Here is a 17,566-nt window from a genome sequence, read left to right on the forward strand (position 1 = left end):
CACCAATCCCATGGATGCTCCAGGCTGGGGCAGAGCGGCTGGAGCTGCCCCAAGGAAGAGGACCTGAGGGTGTTGGTCGACTGTGGGCTGAACATGAGCCAGCAGCGTGCCCAGGTGGCCAAGGAGGCCAGCAGCCTGTGTCAGGAACAGCGTGGTGAGTAGGACTCGGGAGGTGACCGTCCCCCTGTACTGGGCACTGGGGAGGTCCCACCTCAAGGGCTGTGTCCGGTTTTGGGCCCCTCACCACAAAAAAAGACCTTGAGGTGCTGGAGCGGGTCCAGAGAAGGGCAACGGAGCTGGTGAGGGGTCCGGAGACCTTCTGAGGAACAGCCGAAGGAGCTGTGGGTGTTCAGTCTGGAGAAGAGGAGGCTGAGGGGAGACCTTCTCGCTCGCTCCAACTCCCTGAAAGGCGGGTGTAGCCGGGGGGGGGGTTGTCGGTCTCTTCTCCCAAGGAACAGGCGATGGGACGAGAGGAGACGGCCTCAAGTTGCACCAGGGGAGGTTCAGATTGGATATTGGGAACAATTTTTCCACAGAAAGTGGAAAATAATGTTGAGGAAGCACAAGAGCCCCGCAGCACAGCCCGAGGCCCGCCGTGGCCCGTCAGGCAGACACCTTTCGGGGGGGGGGGCTCAGGTGGGGGGGGCTCAGGCAGGTGACGCACGGGAGGGGCGGTCTCTCCTCTGGCAGCCGATTGGCTGGGTGGGGCGGCGGGAGAGCCGCGATTGGCGGAGAGCCGCGCTGGGGGGCGGGGCGGGGCGGTTTGAAGGAGCGCGGGGGGAAGATGGGGGCGGTGAGGGCCGGGTTCCTCGCGTTGCGGGGTGTGATGGCAAGGCGGGGGCTGGAGCGGGAGAACCAGAACCCGCGGCAGCGGCAGACGGAGCTGGGACCCGGCGGAGGGAGGCGCAGCGCTTGGCAGAGGACAAGCGGCGTCTGAAGGAGGAGGTGGAGGAAGGGGGGCGAGTGGTGGCCGAGGCCGAAGGGCAGGCCAGGGCGCTGGCGGCCGCGCTGCAGGAAAGGGAGGTGGGTCACGGAGGGGGGAGATCTCCCTGCTTTCCTCCAGCAAAATGAGGAGACAATTAAAAAAAAAGACACAACATCCGTGTCTTTTGCCGTGTGCGGCCGGTGTTGCCCGAGGAGCAGGAGCACCAGAGGGGGCTGGAGCATCTCCAGTTCCCCCCAAGGACAACACTGTGCTGGTGCCCAAATAGGCATTTCTGTCCCCAAAACAGGTGCTTCCCTCCACACCCCCCCAAGGCAACTTCAACACAGCTGAATAAATGTGGGGGTGCAGAGCCCATGGAGCATGGGGGTGTTTTGGGGTGCAGAGCGCAGGAGGATGGGGACCAGGAGGTGGTGAGTTTGGGGTACCCCCAAAGCACCCCCGGCCTGAGGGGTGGAAGGAGGCAAACATCCGGATGGGGGGGGATGCGGAGGGGTGGGTGTTAAAATGGGGAGGGCCTGGCCTCTCCAAAAACCCACAACCCTCCCATCCAAAAACAGCCTCCCAACTCCCAGCCCCTCCCCAAGCCCCTCAACCCAAACTGAGACCCCCCCTCAGTACCTCAGAACGCCCCCAGTCCTCCTACAGCCCCCCTGTGCCTCCCCAAACCTTCCAGAGCCCTAATCCCCCCAGTGTCCCCACAGGTGCCCCACCAGCAGCACCAGCCGCCGCCCCCCGCCCCAAGCGCCCCCCCTGGGACCTGAAGGGGCAGGTGTCAGACCTGCGGGCTGCGCTGGGGGACAGCCGCCGGGTGAGAGCGGGGCTGGAGCAGCAGGTCCAGGAGCTGCGCCAGCGCCTGGAGCAGCAGGAGAAGGAGCTGCAGGAACAGCAGCAGCAGGGGACCCTCCTCACCCTCCGCCTGGAGTGAGACCCCCCCCGCCCCCCACCCCGGGAATTGGGGTGTCACTTCCCCCCCCTAACACGAGGTGTGCGTGTCCCCCAGGAGCACGGAGAAGGAGCTGACGAGCTGCCGGGATGAGAGAGATCAATGGCGGAGGGAGGCGCAGCGCTTGGCAGAGGACAAGCGGCGTCTGGAGGAGGAGGTGGAGGAAGGGGGGCGAGCGGTGGCCGAGGCCGAAGGGCAGGCCAGGGCGCTGGCGGCCGCGCTGCAGGAAAGGGAGGTGGGTCACGGAGGGGGGAGATCTCCCTGCTTTCCTCCAGCAAAATGAGGAGAAAAATAAAAAAAAAGGTGGTTTTCTGCTCCGATTGCTCTCAGCCCCAAAGCGCCACCCGGGAGCGGGGCTGTCTCAGCACCCCGCAGTCGAGGCTGGTTTCTGTGTGTGTGCGTCCCCCCAACCAGGGCTGCTTTTCCACCCCTGCGGAGCCAGTCTTTCCCCCTCCTGTGTTAACCGAGGGCTGTTCTCCTCCCCCCCCAGGTCCAGCTGCAGGTGACAGAGGGGCACCTGCGGGCGGAGGCAGCGCTGGCAGCCGAGCTGCGACTGGAGGCAGCCGCCCAGAAGCAGAAGGTGGAGCAGCAGGGGGAGCAGCTCCACGGGCAGGAGATGGAGCGTCGTCGTCTCCATAATCTGGTCCAGGAGCTCAAGGTGAAGCCGGGAGGGGGTCTGGGGGGGGGGTGGGAAATCATCTGAATCCCCCGCCCCGTACCTCCAAAATCACGGCTCTTCCCCTTCTGCAGGGCAACATCCGTGTCTTTTGCCGTGTGCGGCCGGTGTTGCCCGAGGAGCAGGAGCACCAGAGGGGGCTGGAGCATCTCCAGTTCCCCCCAAGGACAACACTGTGCTGGTGCCCAAATAGGCATTTCTGTCCCCAAAACAGGTGCTTCCCTCCACACCCCCCCAAGGCAACTTCAACACAGCTGAATAAATGTGGGGGTGCAGAGCCCATGGAGCATGGGGGTGTTTTGGGGTGCAGAGCGCAGGAGGATGGGGACCAGGAGGTGGTGAGTTTGGGGTACCCCCAAAGCACGCCCGGCCTGAGGGGTGGAAGGAGGCGAACATCCGGATGGGGGGGGATGCGGAGGGGTGGGTGTTAAAATGGGGAGGGCCTGGCCTCTCCAAAAACCCACAACCCTCCCATCCAAAAACAGCCTCCCAACTCCCAGCCCCTCCCCAAGCCCCTCAACCCAAACTGAGACCCCCCCTCAGTACCTCAGAACGCCCCCAGTCCTCCTACAGCCCCCCTGTGCCTCCCCAAACCTTCCAGAGCCCTAATCCCCCCAGTGTCCCCACAGGTGCCCCACCAGCAGCACCAGCTGCCGCCCCCCGCCCCAAGTGCCCCCTGGTACCTGAAAGGGCAGGTGACAGACCCGTGGGCTGCGCTGAGGGACAGCCGGGGAGCGACGGTGGGGCTGGAGCGGGGGAAGTGGGAGGCCCTCTGTCTGAGATGAGTCCCCCCAGCAATCGGGGTGTCGTGTCCCCCCCCCAGGAGCCTGGAGCTGGAGCTGGTGACCTGGCGGAGGGAGGCTGAAAGTTTGGCAAAGGAGAAGCGGCTGGAGGAACGCAAGGAGGGAGCTGGCGGCTGCGCTGCAGGAGAGGGATGTGTGTCACGGGGCGGGAGTTCTTCCTGCTTTCCTCCAGAAAAAGTAGGAAAAAAAGATGGTTTTTTGCACTGATGGCCCGGTTTGAGGCAAAACAGAACCAACTTCCTGGTCAGTAATTTTACTTCTCAACTCGGCCTCTTCCGACTCTCTGAAATTAACAGTGTCTTGTGGAGAAAACCGCTGGTTCTTGGAGCGCCCGGAGCAAGGTCTGTGCGTCACGCCAAGGGCCGAGGAGCAGAGAGGCTCCTGCTTCCACTTATTGCTGTCACAACCAAGGGCATCCCATTTCGTCATTGGCCCCATTGGAGGGTCAGAAGCGGGAAAAAGCGTGGAAGGGTCCCACTCCCAGGGAGGAGGGGGACAGGAGAGGTGACCCCAGACTGACCAAGGGGGTGTTCCATCCCATCTGCCCCACGCTCAGGATAAAAGCTGAGGGATCAAAGGGTCAGCTCTTTCTCCAATGGCCGACGTCCGAGGAGGACCCTGTCTGTTCATCTGCCTTTGATCCCGATCCGTGCCTTCCTGACCCCAGAGCTGGAATCCGGTTCCCACTTGTCGCTGAGTCCAGTCTGGGGCTTCCCAGGGGCAGCAGCAGTTGGGACATCAGCAGGAGTGGTTCCACGGGCTGGAGCTGGAGCTGGAAATTCTATGATTCTATGGAGCGGTGCCGCCTCCACCATGTCATGCAGAAGCTCAAGGTGAAGCCTGGGGGAGGGTCAGCAATCATCTGAATCATTCAGAAATCATGGAGGTCCTGGTGGAAAACAGGATGGCCGTGAGCCAGCAATGGGCCCTTGTGGCCAAGAAGGCCAATGGCATCCTGGGGGTCATCAGGAAGAGCGTGACCAGCAGGTGGAGAGAGGTCATCCTCCCCCTCTCCTCTGCCCTGGGGAGGCCCCGTCTGGAGCACTGGGACCAGTTCTGGGCTCCCCTGTTCAAGAAGGACAGGGAACTGCTGGAGAGGGTACAGCAGAGGGCTACAAAGATGCTGAGGGGCCTGGAGCATCTCTCTGATGAGGAAAGGCTGAGGGACTTCTTTAAACGTTTAAACTTTGCAGTTTTTCTACTTCAAAAGCAGCAAGCTCAAAAAATAGGATAGCTACCCAACTCCAATCTAGTACATTACCGCTCCTGCAGTAATTATATTTTCATTAACAGCCTTTATCTTGATGTAGCACAACAAAGCCGAGTTCCATCCTCTTTCCCAAGGTCGAAACGATGCACAACCCAAGCACTAAAAATAATAATTGTGTGAGCCGATGCAGGCAGGACGCAGGAACAACCACAAAAACACAGCTTAAAGGCAAAGAACAAATTTAACCTTGGCACCTCATGGATCGGGGAATCTCTGAGGCAGTCCCCGGGCAGAGGAAGGCAAGCAGGGGATGCAGGAGCAAGATGATGAGGGGCCTGGAGCACCTCTCTGATGAGGAAAGGCTGAGGGACTTGGGTCTTTTTAGTCTGGAGAAGAGAAGACTGAGGGGGGATCTGTTCAACGCCTATAAATACTTAAAGGGTGGGTGTCAGGAGGACGGGGCCGGTCTTTTTTCAGTGGTGCCCAGGGACAGGACAAGAGGAAACGGGCACAAACTTGAATATAAGAAGTTCCACCTAAACACGAGGAGGAACTTCTTTCCTGGGAGGGTGGCAGAGCCCTGGGACAGGCTGCCCAGGGAGGTGGTGGAGTCTCCTTCTCTGGAGACATTCAAACCCCACCTGGACACCTTCCTCTGGGACCTGCTCTGGGTGGACCTGCTCTGGCAGGGGGTTGGAGGAGATGATCTCCAGAGGTCCCTTGCAACCCCGTGTGATTCTGTGATTCCATAATGTGGTGACACCGTGGGCAGTTTTGCCCAGGGACTTACAGAAGTCGCTTTTGATGAATCTGGTTTTCAGGAATCCTTTCGTACATCATGCCGCTGCCTTTAGACACATTCAGCACAGGGAGCTCTCGAGGTTTCATCTGTAGGACACGCAGGACCTGGCAACGGGGTGTTCCTGCCCGGGGTCTGAGCTGGGAGCCGTGATTTGCTGCGGTCCATTCCCTGTGAGTGTCACTCTGAACTTCCTGAAAGATCTAGAAACACCAGTGGTGTCCCCCGGGGCTGGGTGCTGGGGCCGGTTCTCTTCAACATCTTCATCGATGATCTGCAGGAGGGGATTGAGTGCTCCCTCAAGCACTTCAGAGACGACACCAAGCTGGGTGGGATGTTGATCTGCTGGAGGGCAGGAAGGCTTTGCAGAGGGATCTGGACAGGCTGGATCGATGGGCCGAGGCCAATGGGATGAGGTTCCACAAGGCCAAGTGCCGGGTCCTGCCCTTGGGTCACACCAATCCCATGGATGCTCCAGGCTGGGGCAGAGCGGCTGGAGCTGCCCCAAGGAAGAGGACCTGAGGGTGTTGGTCGACTGTGGGCTGAACATGAGCCAGCAGCGTGCCCAGGTGGCCAAGGAGGCCAGCAGCCTGTGTCAGGAACAGCGTGGTGAGTAGGACTCGGGAGGTGACCGTCCCCCTGTACTGGGCACTGGGGAGGTCCCACCTCAAGGGCTGTGTCCGGTTTTGGGCCCCTCACCACAAAAAAAGACCTTGAGGTGCTGGAGCGGGTCCAGAGAAGGGCAACGGAGCTGGTGAGGGGTCCGGAGACCTTCTGAGGAACAGCCGAAGGAGCTGTGGGTGTTCAGTCTGGAGAAGAGGAGGCTGAGGGGAGACCTTCTCGCTCGCTCCAACTCCCTGAAAGGCGGGTGTAGCCGGGGGGGGGGGTTGTCGGTCTCTTCTCCCAAGGAACAGGCGATGGGACGAGAGGAGACGGCCTCAAGTTGCACCAGGGGAGGTTCAGATTGGATATTGGGAACAATTTTTCCACAGAAAGTGGAAAATAATGTTGAGGAAGCACAAGAGCCCCGCAGCACAGCCCGAGGCCCGCCGTGGCCCGTCAGGCAGACACCTTTCGGGGGGGGGGGGCTCAGGTGGGGGGGGCTCAGGCAGGTGACGCACGGGAGGGGCGGTCTCTCCTCTGGCAGCCGATTGGCTGGGTGGGGCGGCGGGAGAGCCGCGATTGGCGGAGAGCCGCGCTGGGGGGCGGGGCGGGGCGGTTTGAAGGAGCGCGGGGGGAAGATGGGGGCGGTGAGGGCCGGGTTCCTCGCGTTGCGGGGTGTGATGGCAAGGCGGGGGCTGGAGCGGGAGAACCAGAACCCGCGGCAGCGGCAGACGGAGCTGGGACCCGGCGGAGGGAGGCGCAGCGCTTGGCAGAGGACAAGCGGCGTCTGAAGGAGGAGGTGGAGGAAGGGGGGCGAGCGGTGGCCGAGGCCGAAGGGCAGGCCAGGGCGCTGGCGGCCGCGCTGCAGGAAAGGGAGGTGGGTCACGGAGGGGGGAGATCTCCCTGCTTTCCTCCAGCAAAATGAGGAGACAATTAAAAAAAAAGACACAACATCCGTGTCTTTTGCCGTGTGCGGCCGGTGTTGCCCGAGGAGCAGGAGCACCAGAGGGGGCTGGAGCATCTCCAGTTCCCCCCAAGGACAACACTGTGCTGGTGCCCAAATAGGCATTTCTGTCCCCAAAACAGGTGCTTCCCTCCACACCCCCCCAAGGCAACTTCAACACAGCTGAATAAATGTGGGGGTGCAGAGCCCATGGAGCATGGGGGTGTTTTGGGGTGCAGAGCGCAGGAGGATGGGGACCAGGAGGTGGTGAGTTTGGGGTACCCCCAAAGCACCCCCGGCCTGAGGGGTGGAAGGAGGCGAACATCCGGATGGGGGGGGATGCGGAGGGGTGGGTGTTAAAATGGGGAGGGCCTGGCCTCTCCAAAAACCCACAACCCTCCCATCCAAAAACAGCCTCCCAACTCCCAGCCCCTCCCCAAGCCCCTCAACCCAAACTGAGACCCCCCCTCAGTACCTCAGAACGCCCCCAGTCCTCCTACAGCCCCCCTGTGCCTCCCCAAACCTTCCAGAGCCCTAATCCCCCCAGTGTCCCCACAGGTGCCCCACCAGCAGCACCAGCCGCCGCCCCCCGCCCCAAGCGCCCCCCCTGGGACCTGAAGGGGCAGGTGTCAGACCTGCGGGCTGCGCTGGGGGACAGCCGCCGGGTGAGAGCGGGGCTGGAGCAGCAGGTCCAGGAGCTGCGCCAGCGCCTGGAGCAGCAGGAGAAGGAGCTGCAGGAACAGCAGCAGCAGGGGACCCTCCTCACCCTCCGCCTGGAGTGAGACCCCCCCCGCCCCCCACCCCGGGAATTGGGGTGTCACTTCCCCCCCCTAACACGAGGTGTGCGTGTCCCCCAGGAGCACGGAGAAGGAGCTGACAAGCTGCCGGGATGAGAGAGATCAATGGCGGAGGGAGGCGCAGCGCTTGGCAGAGGACAAGCGGCGTCTGGAGGAGGAGGTGGAGGAAGGGGGGCGAGCGGTGGCCGAGGCCGAAGGGCAGGCCAGGGCGCTGGCGGCCGCGCTGCAGGAAAGGGAGGTGGGTCACGGAGGGGGGAGATCTCCCTGCTTTCCTCCAGCAAAATGAGGAGAAAAATAAAAAAAAAGGTGGTTTTCTGCTCCGATTGCTCTCAGCCCCAAAGCGCCACCCGGGAGCGGGGCTGTCTCAGCACCCCACAGTCGAGGCTGGTTTCTGTGTGTGTGCGTCCCCCCAACCAGGGCTGCTTTTCCACCCCTGCGGAGTCAGTCTTTCCCCCTCCTGTGTTAACCGAGGGCTGTTCTCCTCCCCCCCCAGGTCCAGCTGCAGGTGACAGAGGGGCACCTGCGGGCGGAGGCAGCGCTGGCAGCCGAGCTGCGACTGGAGGCAGCCGCCCAGAAGCAGAAGGTGGAGCAGCAGGGGGAGCAGCTCCACGGGCAGGAGATGGAGCGTCGTCGTCTCCATAATCTGGTCCAGGAGCTCAAGGTGAAGCCGGGAGGGGGTCTGGGGGGGGGGTGGGAAATCATCTGAATCCCCCGCCCCGTACCTCCAAAATCACGGCTCTTCCCCTTCTGCAGGGCAACATCCGTGTCTTTTGCCGTGTGCGGCCGGTGTTGCCCGAGGAGCAGGAGCACCAGAGGGGGCTGGAGCATCTCCAGTTCCCCCCAAGGACAACACTGTGCTGGTGCCCAAATAGGCATTTCTGTCCCCAAAACAGGTGCTTCCCTCCACACCCCCCCAAGGCAACTTCAACACAGCTGAATAAATGTGGGGGTGCAGAGCCCATGGAGCATGGGGGTGTTTTGGGGTGTAGAGCGCAGGAGGATGGGGACCAGGAGGTGGTGAGTTTGGGGTACCCCCAAAGCACCCCCGGCCTGAGGGGTGGAAGGAGGCGAACATCCGGATGGGGGGGGATGCGGAGGGGTGGGTGTTAAAATGGGGAGGGCCTGGCCTCTCCAAAAACCCACAACCCTCCCATCCAAAAACAGCCTCCCAACTCCCAGCCCCTCCCCAAGCCCCTCAACCCAAACTGAGACCCCCCCTCAGTACCTCAGAACGCCCCCAGTCCTCCTACAGCCCCCCTGTGCCTCCCCAAACCTTCCAGAGCCCTAATCCCCCCAGTGTCCCCACAGGTGCCCCACCAGCAGCACCAGCTGCCGCCCCCCGCCCCAAGTGCCCCCTGGTACCTGAAAGGGCAGGTGACAGACCCGTGGGCTGCGCTGAGGGACAGCCGGGGAGCGACGGTGGGGCTGGAGCGGGGGAAGTGGGAGGCCCTCTGTCTGAGATGAGTCCCCCCAGCAATCGGGGTGTCGTGTCCCCCCCCCAGGAGCCTGGAGCTGGAGCTGGTGACCTGGCGGAGGGAGGCTGAAAGTTTGGCAAAGGAGAAGCGGCTGGAGGAACGCAAGGAGGGAGCTGGCGGCTGCGCTGCAGGAGAGGGATGTGTGTCACGGGGCGGGAGTTCTTCCTGCTTTCCTCCAGAAAAAGTAGGAAAAAAAGATGGTTTTTTGCACTGATGGCCCGGTTTGAGGCAAAACAGAACCAACTTCCTGGTCAGTAATTTTACTTCTCAACTCGGCCTCTTCCGACTCTCTGAAATTAACAGTGTCTTGTGGAGAAAACCGCTGGTTCTTGGAGCGCCCGGAGCAAGGTCTGTGCGTCACGCCAAGGGCCGAGGAGCAGAGAGGCTCCTGCTTCCACTTATTGCTGTCACAACCAAGGGCATCCCATTTCGTCATTGGCCCCATTGGAGGGTCAGAAGCGGGAAAAAGCGTGGAAGGGTCCCACTCCCAGGGAGGAGGGGGACAGGAGAGGTGACCCCAGACTGACCAAGGGGGTGTTCCATCCCATCTGCCCCACGCTCAGGATAAAAGCTGAGGGATCAAAGGGTCAGCTCTTTCTCCAATGGCCGACGTCCGAGGAGGACCCTGTCTGTTCATCTGCCTTTGATCCCGATCCGTGCCTTCCTGACCCCAGAGCTGGAATCCGGTTCCCACTTGTCGCTGAGTCCAGTCTGGGGCTTCCCAGGGGCAGCAGCAGTTGGGACATCAGCAGGAGTGGTTCCACGGGCTGGAGCTGGAAATTCTATGATTCTATGGAGCGGTGCCGCCTCCACCATGTCATGCAGAAGCTCAAGGTGAAGCCTGGGGGAGGGTCAGCAATCATCTGAATCATTCAGAAATCATGGAGGTCCTGGTGGAAAACAGGATGGCCGTGAGCCAGCAATGGGCCCTTGTGGCCAAGAAGGCCAATGGCATCCTGGGGGTCATCAGGAAGAGCGTGACCAGCAGGTGGAGAGAGGTCATCCTCCCCCTCTCCTCTGCCCTGGGGAGGCCCCGTCTGGAGCACTGGGACCAGTTCTGGGCTCCCCTGTTCAAGAAGGACAGGGAACTGCTGGAGAGGGTACAGCAGAGGGCTACAAAGATGCTGAGGGGCCTGGAGCATCTCTCTGATGAGGAAAGGCTGAGGGACTTCTTTAAACGTTTAAACTTTGCAGTTTTTCTACTTCAAAAGCAGCAAGCTCAAAAAATAGGATAGCTACCCAACTCCAATCTAGTACATTACCGCTCCTGCAGTAATTATATTTTCATTAACAGCCTTTATCTTGATGTAGCACAACAAAGCCGAGTTCCATCCTCTTTCCCAAGGTCGAAACGATGCACAACCCAAGCACTAAAAATAATAATTGTGTGAGCCGATGCAGGCAGGACGCAGGAACAACCACAAAAACACAGCTTAAAGGCAAAGAACAAATTTAACCTTGGCACCTCATGGATCGGGGAATCTCTGAGGCAGTCCCCGGGCAGAGGAAGGCAAGCAGGGGATGCAGGAGCAAGATGATGAGGGGCCTGGAGCACCTCTCTGATGAGGAAAGGCTGAGGGACTTGGGTCTTTTTAGTCTGGAGAAGAGAAGACTGAGGGGGGATCTGATCAACGCCTATAAATACTTAAAGGGTGGGTGTCGGGAGGACGGGGCCGGTCTTTTTTCAGTGGTGCCCAGGGACAGGACAAGAGGAAACGGGCACAAACTTGAGTATAAGAAGTTCCACCTAAACACGAGGAGGAACTTCTTTCCTGTGAGGGTGGCAGAGCCCTGGGACAGGCTGCCCAGGGAGGTGGTGGAGTCTCCTTCTCTGGAGACATTCAAACCCCACCTGGACACCTTCCTCTGGGACCTGCTCTGGGTGGACCTGCTCTGGCAGGGGGTTGGAGGAGATGATCTCCAGAGGTCCCTTGCAACCCCGTGTGATTCTGTGATTCCATAATGTGGTGATACCGTGGGCAGTTTTGCCCAGGGACTTACAGAAGTCGCTTTTGATGAATCTGGTTTTCAGGAATCCTTTCGTCCATCATGCCGCTGCCTTTAGACACATTCAGCACAGGGAGCTCTCGAGGTTTCATCTGTAGGACACGCAGGACCTGGCAACGGGGTGTTCCTGCCCGGGGTCTGAGCTGGGAGCCGTGATTTGCTGCGGTCCATTCCCTGTGAGTGTCACTCTGAACTTCCTGAAAGATCTAGAAACACCAGTGGTGTCCCCCGGGGCTGGGTGCTGGGGCCGGTTCTCTTCAACATCTTCATCGATGATCTGCAGGAGGGGATTGAGTGCTCCCTCAAGCACTTCAGAGACGACACCAAGCTGGGTGGGATGTTGATCTGCTGGAGGGCAGGAAGGCTTTGCAGAGGGATCTGGACAGGCTGGATCGATGGGCCGAGGCCAATGGGATGAGGTTCCACAAGGCCAAGTGCCGGGTCCTGCCCTTGGGTCACACCAATCCCATGGATGCTCCAGGCTGGGGCAGAGCGGCTGGAGCTGCCCCAAGGAAGAGGACCTGAGGGTGTTGGTCGACTGTGGGCTGAACATGAGCCAGCAGCGTGCCCAGGTGGCCAAGGAGGCCAGCAGCCTGTGTCAGGAACAGCGTGGTGAGTAGGACTCGGGAGGTGACCGTCCCCCTGTACTGGGCACTGGGGAGGTCCCACCTCAAGGGCTGTGTCCGGTTTTGGGCCCCTCACCACAAAAAAAGACCTTGAGGTGCTGGAGCGGGTCCAGAGAAGGGCAACGGAGCTGGTGAGGGGTCTGGAGACCTTCTGAGGAACAGCCGAAGGAGCTGTGGGTGTTCAGTCTGGAGAAGAGGAGGCTGAGGGGAGACCTTCTCGCTCGCTCCAACTCCCTGAAAGGCGGGTGTAGCCGGGGGGGGGGTGTCGGTCTCTTCTCCCAAGGAACAGGCGATGGGACAAGAGGAGACGGCCTCAAGTTGCACCAGGGGAGGTTCAGATTGGATATTGGGAACAATTTTTCCACAGAAAGTGGAAAATAATGTTGAGGAAGCACAAGAGCCCCGCAGCACAGCCCGAGGCCCGCCGTGGCCCGTCAGGCAGACACCTTTCGGGAGGGGGGGGGGGGGGGGGCTCAGGTGGGGGGGGCTCAGGCAGGTGACGCACGGGAGGGGCGGTCTCTCCTCTGGCAGCCGATTGGCTGGGTGGGGCGGCGGGAGAGCCGCGATTGGCGGAGAGCCGCGCTGGGGGGCGGGGCGGGGCGGTTTGAAGGAGCGCAGGGGGAAGATGGGGGCGGTGAGGGCCGGGTTCCTCGCGTTGCGGGGTGTGATGGCAAGGCGGGGGCTGGAGCGGGAGAACCAGAACCCGCGGCAGCGGCAGACGGAGCTGGGACCCGGCGGAGGGAGGCGCCAGCGCTTGGCAGAGGACAAGCGGCGTCTGGAGGAGGAGGTGGAGGAAGGGGGGCGAGCGGTGGCCGAGGCCGAAGGGCAGGCCAGGGCGCTGGCGGCCGCGCTGCAGGAAAGGGAGGTGGGTCACGGAGGGGGGAGATCTCCCTGCTTTCCTCCAGCAAAATGAGGAGACAATTAAAAAAAAAGACACAACATCCGTGTCTTTTGCCGTGTGCGGCCGGTATTGCCCGAGGAGCAGGAGCACCAGAGGGGGCTGGAGCATCTGCAGTTCCCCCCTGAGGACAACACTGTGCTGGTGCTCTCCAGGCCAAATGAGTTTTTTAAGGACAAAAGGGGGGCTTTCCAGCTCCTGCTCACCCAGGGGACCCGAGGATGGAGTTGGGGACCCCTCAAAAAAACCCCTTTTTCCCCCCAGAAAAAGTCTCATCTGGGGCGCTAGTCCCGAGGCGACGTACGCTACGACTTCAGCTTTGACCGCGTCTTCCCCCCGGCTGCCTCCCAGCAGGAGATCGCGCTGCTGGTGCAGGTCCCAGATTCCCCCTTCCCCTCGAAATCTCCCCCTGAACCCCCACCACCCCCCCCGAAAATGGCAAACAGCCCCCTCCTCACCTCTCTTGCCACCTCCCCTCCCCCCACAGTCAGCGCTGGACGGGTACCACGTCTGCATCTTCACCTACGGGCAGACGGGGAGCGGAAAGACCTACACAATGGAGGGGCCGGAGGGGCGGACGAGCAGAGCAGGGGGGTGATCCCTCGCGCCGTGCGGCAGCTTTTCCAGGGAGCCCAGGAACTGGGGGAAAAGGGCTGGGAAGTGAGTTAAAAAAAAAAATATAGGCTCTATAGGGGGAGCCTTCGGGGACACTCTCTATAGGCAACCCTTTAGGGACCACCAGTTTGGGGTGACATTTTAGGGGTCACCCAGTTTACGGCCACTGGTTTGGGCCCCCCCCGCCCCCTCCCGGGCCACAAGTTTGGGGCCACGATCAGGGTTGAGCCCTTTCGGGGTCCCCCCTTTGGGGGCCACAGGTTTAGAGCCCCCAGTTTAGGCTGAGCCCTTTTGGGACTCCCCCCCTTTTTGGGGGGGCTCCCTCTGTGGCCCCAGCTTTGGGGTGACCCCTTCTCCCCCCCCTTTCTGGGGTGCCCCCAGCTGTGCTGAGCCTGGTGGACCTGGCGGGTAGCGAGCGGCTGGAGAAGTCGCTGTCGCAGGGGGAGCGGCTGCGGGAGACCCAGGCCATCAACGCCAGCCTGTCCGCCCTGGGGCACGTCATCATGGCCCTCTCCAACAAGGTAGGGGGCCTGGGGGGGTGCACAGGGGGGCCCCTGGGGCTTGCGGGGGGGGGCACTGGGGGTTCCTCAGGACCCCATCAATGCCAGCCCTGGGGCATCTCCTCATGGCCCTCTCCAACAAAGGGGGAGGCGAGGGGGGGGCACAAGGGGGCCCTGGGGGTTGTGAGGAGGTTGGGGGGGGCACAGGGGGGCCCTGGGGATCGGGGGGGCCACTGGTGGTTGGGGGGTTCCTCAGGACCCCCATTGATGCCAGCCTGCCCACCCTGGGGCACGTCCTCATGGCCCTCTCCAACAAGGTATTGGGGGGGTGGGGGAGGGCCCTGAGGGTCAGGGGGGGGCACTGGGGATGGGGGGGTGGGGCCTGGGGTTTGGGGGTTCCTCAGGGCCCCCCCCCCGAGCCCCCGCTGTCCCCACAGGAGCCCCACATTCCCTATCGCAACAGCAAACTGACCTACCTGCTGCAGAACTCCCTGGGGGGCTCCGCCAAGATGTGAGGGGGGGGAGGTTTGGGGGGGGCCAGAGCGGGTTGGGGGGTGGGAGGGTTGAGGGAGGTTTGGGGGGGCCTGGGGAGGCTGGGGGGAGTTTTGGGGGTGGGGGTGCTTGGGGGTTCTTTGTGGCTAGGGGTTGTTGGGGGGGTTTGTGGGGGGTGGGGAGGTGGTTTGGGGGGGTCTGGAGGGTGTTTGGGGTTATTGGGGGGTGGGGGAGGTTTGGGGGGGCCCCTTTGACACCCCACACCCCCGCGACTTCCCCCAGGCTCATGTTTGTGAACATCTCCCCCCTGGAGGAGAACTTCTCCAAGACCCTCAACTCCCTGCGCTTCGCCAGCAAGGTGGGGGGGGGAGGTTTGGATGGAGGGGGGGAGGGGGGGGAGCTCAAGGATAATTTGGGAAACAAGCAATGGGGAAATTTTCGGGGGGGGGGGGGGGCATTAATATGGCTTTGGGGGGATGGATGATTTGGGAAGGGGGAGGATGGTTGGGGGGGCAGAGGAGTGTAACTGGGGGGACTGGGGCAGATTTGGGGGTGAACTGTTTGGGTGGGGGGGAGTCAAGGGGGGGCCGGTTTGGGGGGAAAAGGGGTAGATTTGGGGGGGGGCTATTTTGGGAGGGCGGGGGTAGATTTGGGTGAGGTTGGAGCTGTTGGAGAAGGGGCAGGTGTTTGGGGGGGGGGGGGTGTCTAAGGGCCGTTTTGGGGGGGTCACTCAGGTGAACCAGTGCGTGGTGGGCACGGCCCACCCCAACCGGAAGTAACCCCCGCCACTTCCTGCCCCATCGCTGATTGGTTGTTCGCGTTCACGTGTCCCGGGGGAAAATGGCGGCGCCCCGCGAGGGGACCGCTGCTGCCGCCACCCGAGCGCTGATCTGAAATAATTGGATTTAATAATTGGATTTAATAATTGGATTTAATAATTGGATTTAATAATTGGATTTAATAATTGGATTTAATAATTGGATTTAATAATTGGATTTAATAATTGGATTTAATAATTGGATTTAATAATTGGATTTAATAATTGGATTTAATAATTGGATTTAATAATTGGATTTAATAATTGGATTTAATAATTGGATTTAATAATTGGCGGCGGCTGCAGCGGCCAGTTGAGGGGCTGGGGAGGGACACGGGGGAAGGGACATGGAGGGAGGGAGGGTGGGCTCCCAGTATGGTACTGGGACCAGTGCCACTCCCCCAGCCCCAGTCCCTACTCCCCTCCCCAGTTCCCCCCCCCCAGCCCCAGCCCCAGCCCCAGCCCCAGCCCCTACTCCCCTCCCCAGTCGCCCCCCCAGTCCCTACTCCCCCCCCCAGTTCCCCGTTACCTGCCCTGCCCGCCGCCCCCACGCTAAGGGGCAGGAGCGGGGCGCAGCCGTCGTCCCCCGCGGTCTGGACCCGTTTCCGCTCGGGCGCCGCCACCTTCTCCCCGGCGGGGGCCGGTCTCCTGTCGGGGGCTCCACGCACCGGCCCGCGGGAAGAAAGCGGCACCCGCCGCGCCCCGCGCCCCTTTGAATAGCCCGGCACCGCCCCGCCCCGCCCCGCCCCCGCCCCCGCGCGCGGCTCTCCGCCAATCGCCGCTCTCTCGCCGCCTCGCCCAGCCAATCGGCTGTCAGAGGCTGCCCCTCCTTTTGCGTCACGTGATGCCGCACCGGCCGCTCCCGCCAGGCCCGACTGCCGGCGCGGGGCGTGGAGATAGGCGTGGCTTGGGCGACGGGGCGGGGCCTGGGGCTGGCGGAGCAGCGGGGCGCGGAGCGTTGGGGGCGGAGAGATAGGCGGGACTTGCTGGAGGGAGGCGTGGTCTGATTTTGGCGGAGCGGCCGGGGAATGGGCGGTGGGGGCGGAGAGAGGGGCGTGGTCAGCGCGGCGGGGGCGGGGCCTGGAGCTGGGGGGCACAAGCCGAGCCCCGGGGGTGAGTTGGGGGCGGGGCCTGCGCGGCGGGGGCGGGGCCGGGGCAGCCTCGGGGTGGGGGGGGGGCCGGGGCAGTTCGGGGAGGGGGAACGGGGCGGGGGGGGCAGCGCCGTGAGGGGGGGGGGGGGGCAGCGCCGGAGCAGCCCCGGGTTCCCCCTCCCCCGCCCCGGGGCTGGTGCCCGCGGGGGTCCCCGGGGTGGGGGGGGGGGGACCGGTGCCGCCGTCCCTCCGCGCCCCCCCTGTCCCCCCCGCTCGGCCCCGCCGCCGCCGGTAAGGGGGGGGGGCCGGGACCCCGGGACACCCCGCGCCCCGCCGGGACCCCCCCGGTGCCAACCCCCCCCCCGGGGCAGGGGGGCTGGGGAGGCGACCTCCCTGGACGGGACCGCCTCCCTGCCTGCGTGAGCCCCCCCCGACCGGGACACCCCCCCCCCAACCGGGACAGCCCCCCCGCCCCCCAAATCGGGACCCCCCCGAGCGGGATACATCTCCCCCCCCCCAAACCCGGGGAGCTCCTCCCGAAACGGGACCCCACTAAACCGGGACACCCCCCCCAATCCGGGACACACCCCCCAGCCTGGGAGGGGCCCCCCCAAACCGGGAGCACTCAAAACGCACCCCACCCCCGCCCGCAAACCGGGACCCCCCCATCGCTGTGTGAGCCCCCCCCGGACCGAGACCCCCTCCGATTGGGAACCTGCCCCCTCCCCCATTCCTCCATGACCCCCCCCAGGCTGGGACACCCCCCCCCCCAAACTGGGAGCCCCCTCCAATCCAAGACACCCCCTCCAAACTGGGAGCCCCTCCCGTTCTTCCCTGAGCCCCCCCAGTCCGAGACCCCCCCAAAGTGGGACCCCCCCCAGTCCTGCATGGGCCCCCCCAAACTGGAAGCCCCGCCTATTACTCCATGAGCCCCCCTCCCCCAAGATCTGGACCCCTCCTCAAATTGGCACCCCCCCTCAGCCCCATTCCTTTGGGGGGGGTCCCCCCAAATCCTGCCCCCCCCCCAATCCCCTGCGTGAGCACCCCCAGATTGGGACCCCCCCCAACTGGGAGCCCCCACGTCCCAGCATGCCCCTCCCCCTGCCCCCACTGCAAGCCACCCCAAACTGGGACCCCCCCAAACTGGGACCCTGCCCCCATCCCAGCATGCCCCCCCCCCTAAAACTGGCACCCCCCCAAACTGGGAGCCCCCTCCAATCCAAGACACCCCCTCCAAACTGGGAGCCCCTCCCATTCTTCCCTGAGCCCCCCCAGTCCGAGACCCCCCCAAAGTGGGAACCCCGCCCAATCCTGCATGAGCCACC

At 63.0% G+C, this 17,566-nt stretch overlaps 2 pseudogenes; one reads left to right on the forward strand and one right to left on the reverse strand.

Annotated features, from left to right (window-relative positions):
* The window catches only part of LOC141476092 (PHD finger protein 1-like), a 76,848-nt pseudogene that overhangs the window by 24,639 nt on the left and 34,643 nt on the right, over positions 1–17,566 (reverse strand).
* Positions 8,220–15,112, forward strand: LOC141476060 (carboxy-terminal kinesin 2-like; annotated as a pseudogene).

Source organism: Numenius arquata, chromosome 28 (assembly GCF_964106895.1).
Source record: "Numenius arquata chromosome 28, bNumArq3.hap1.1, whole genome shotgun sequence".
NCBI classification, from domain to species: domain Eukaryota; kingdom Metazoa; phylum Chordata; class Aves; order Charadriiformes; family Scolopacidae; genus Numenius; species Numenius arquata.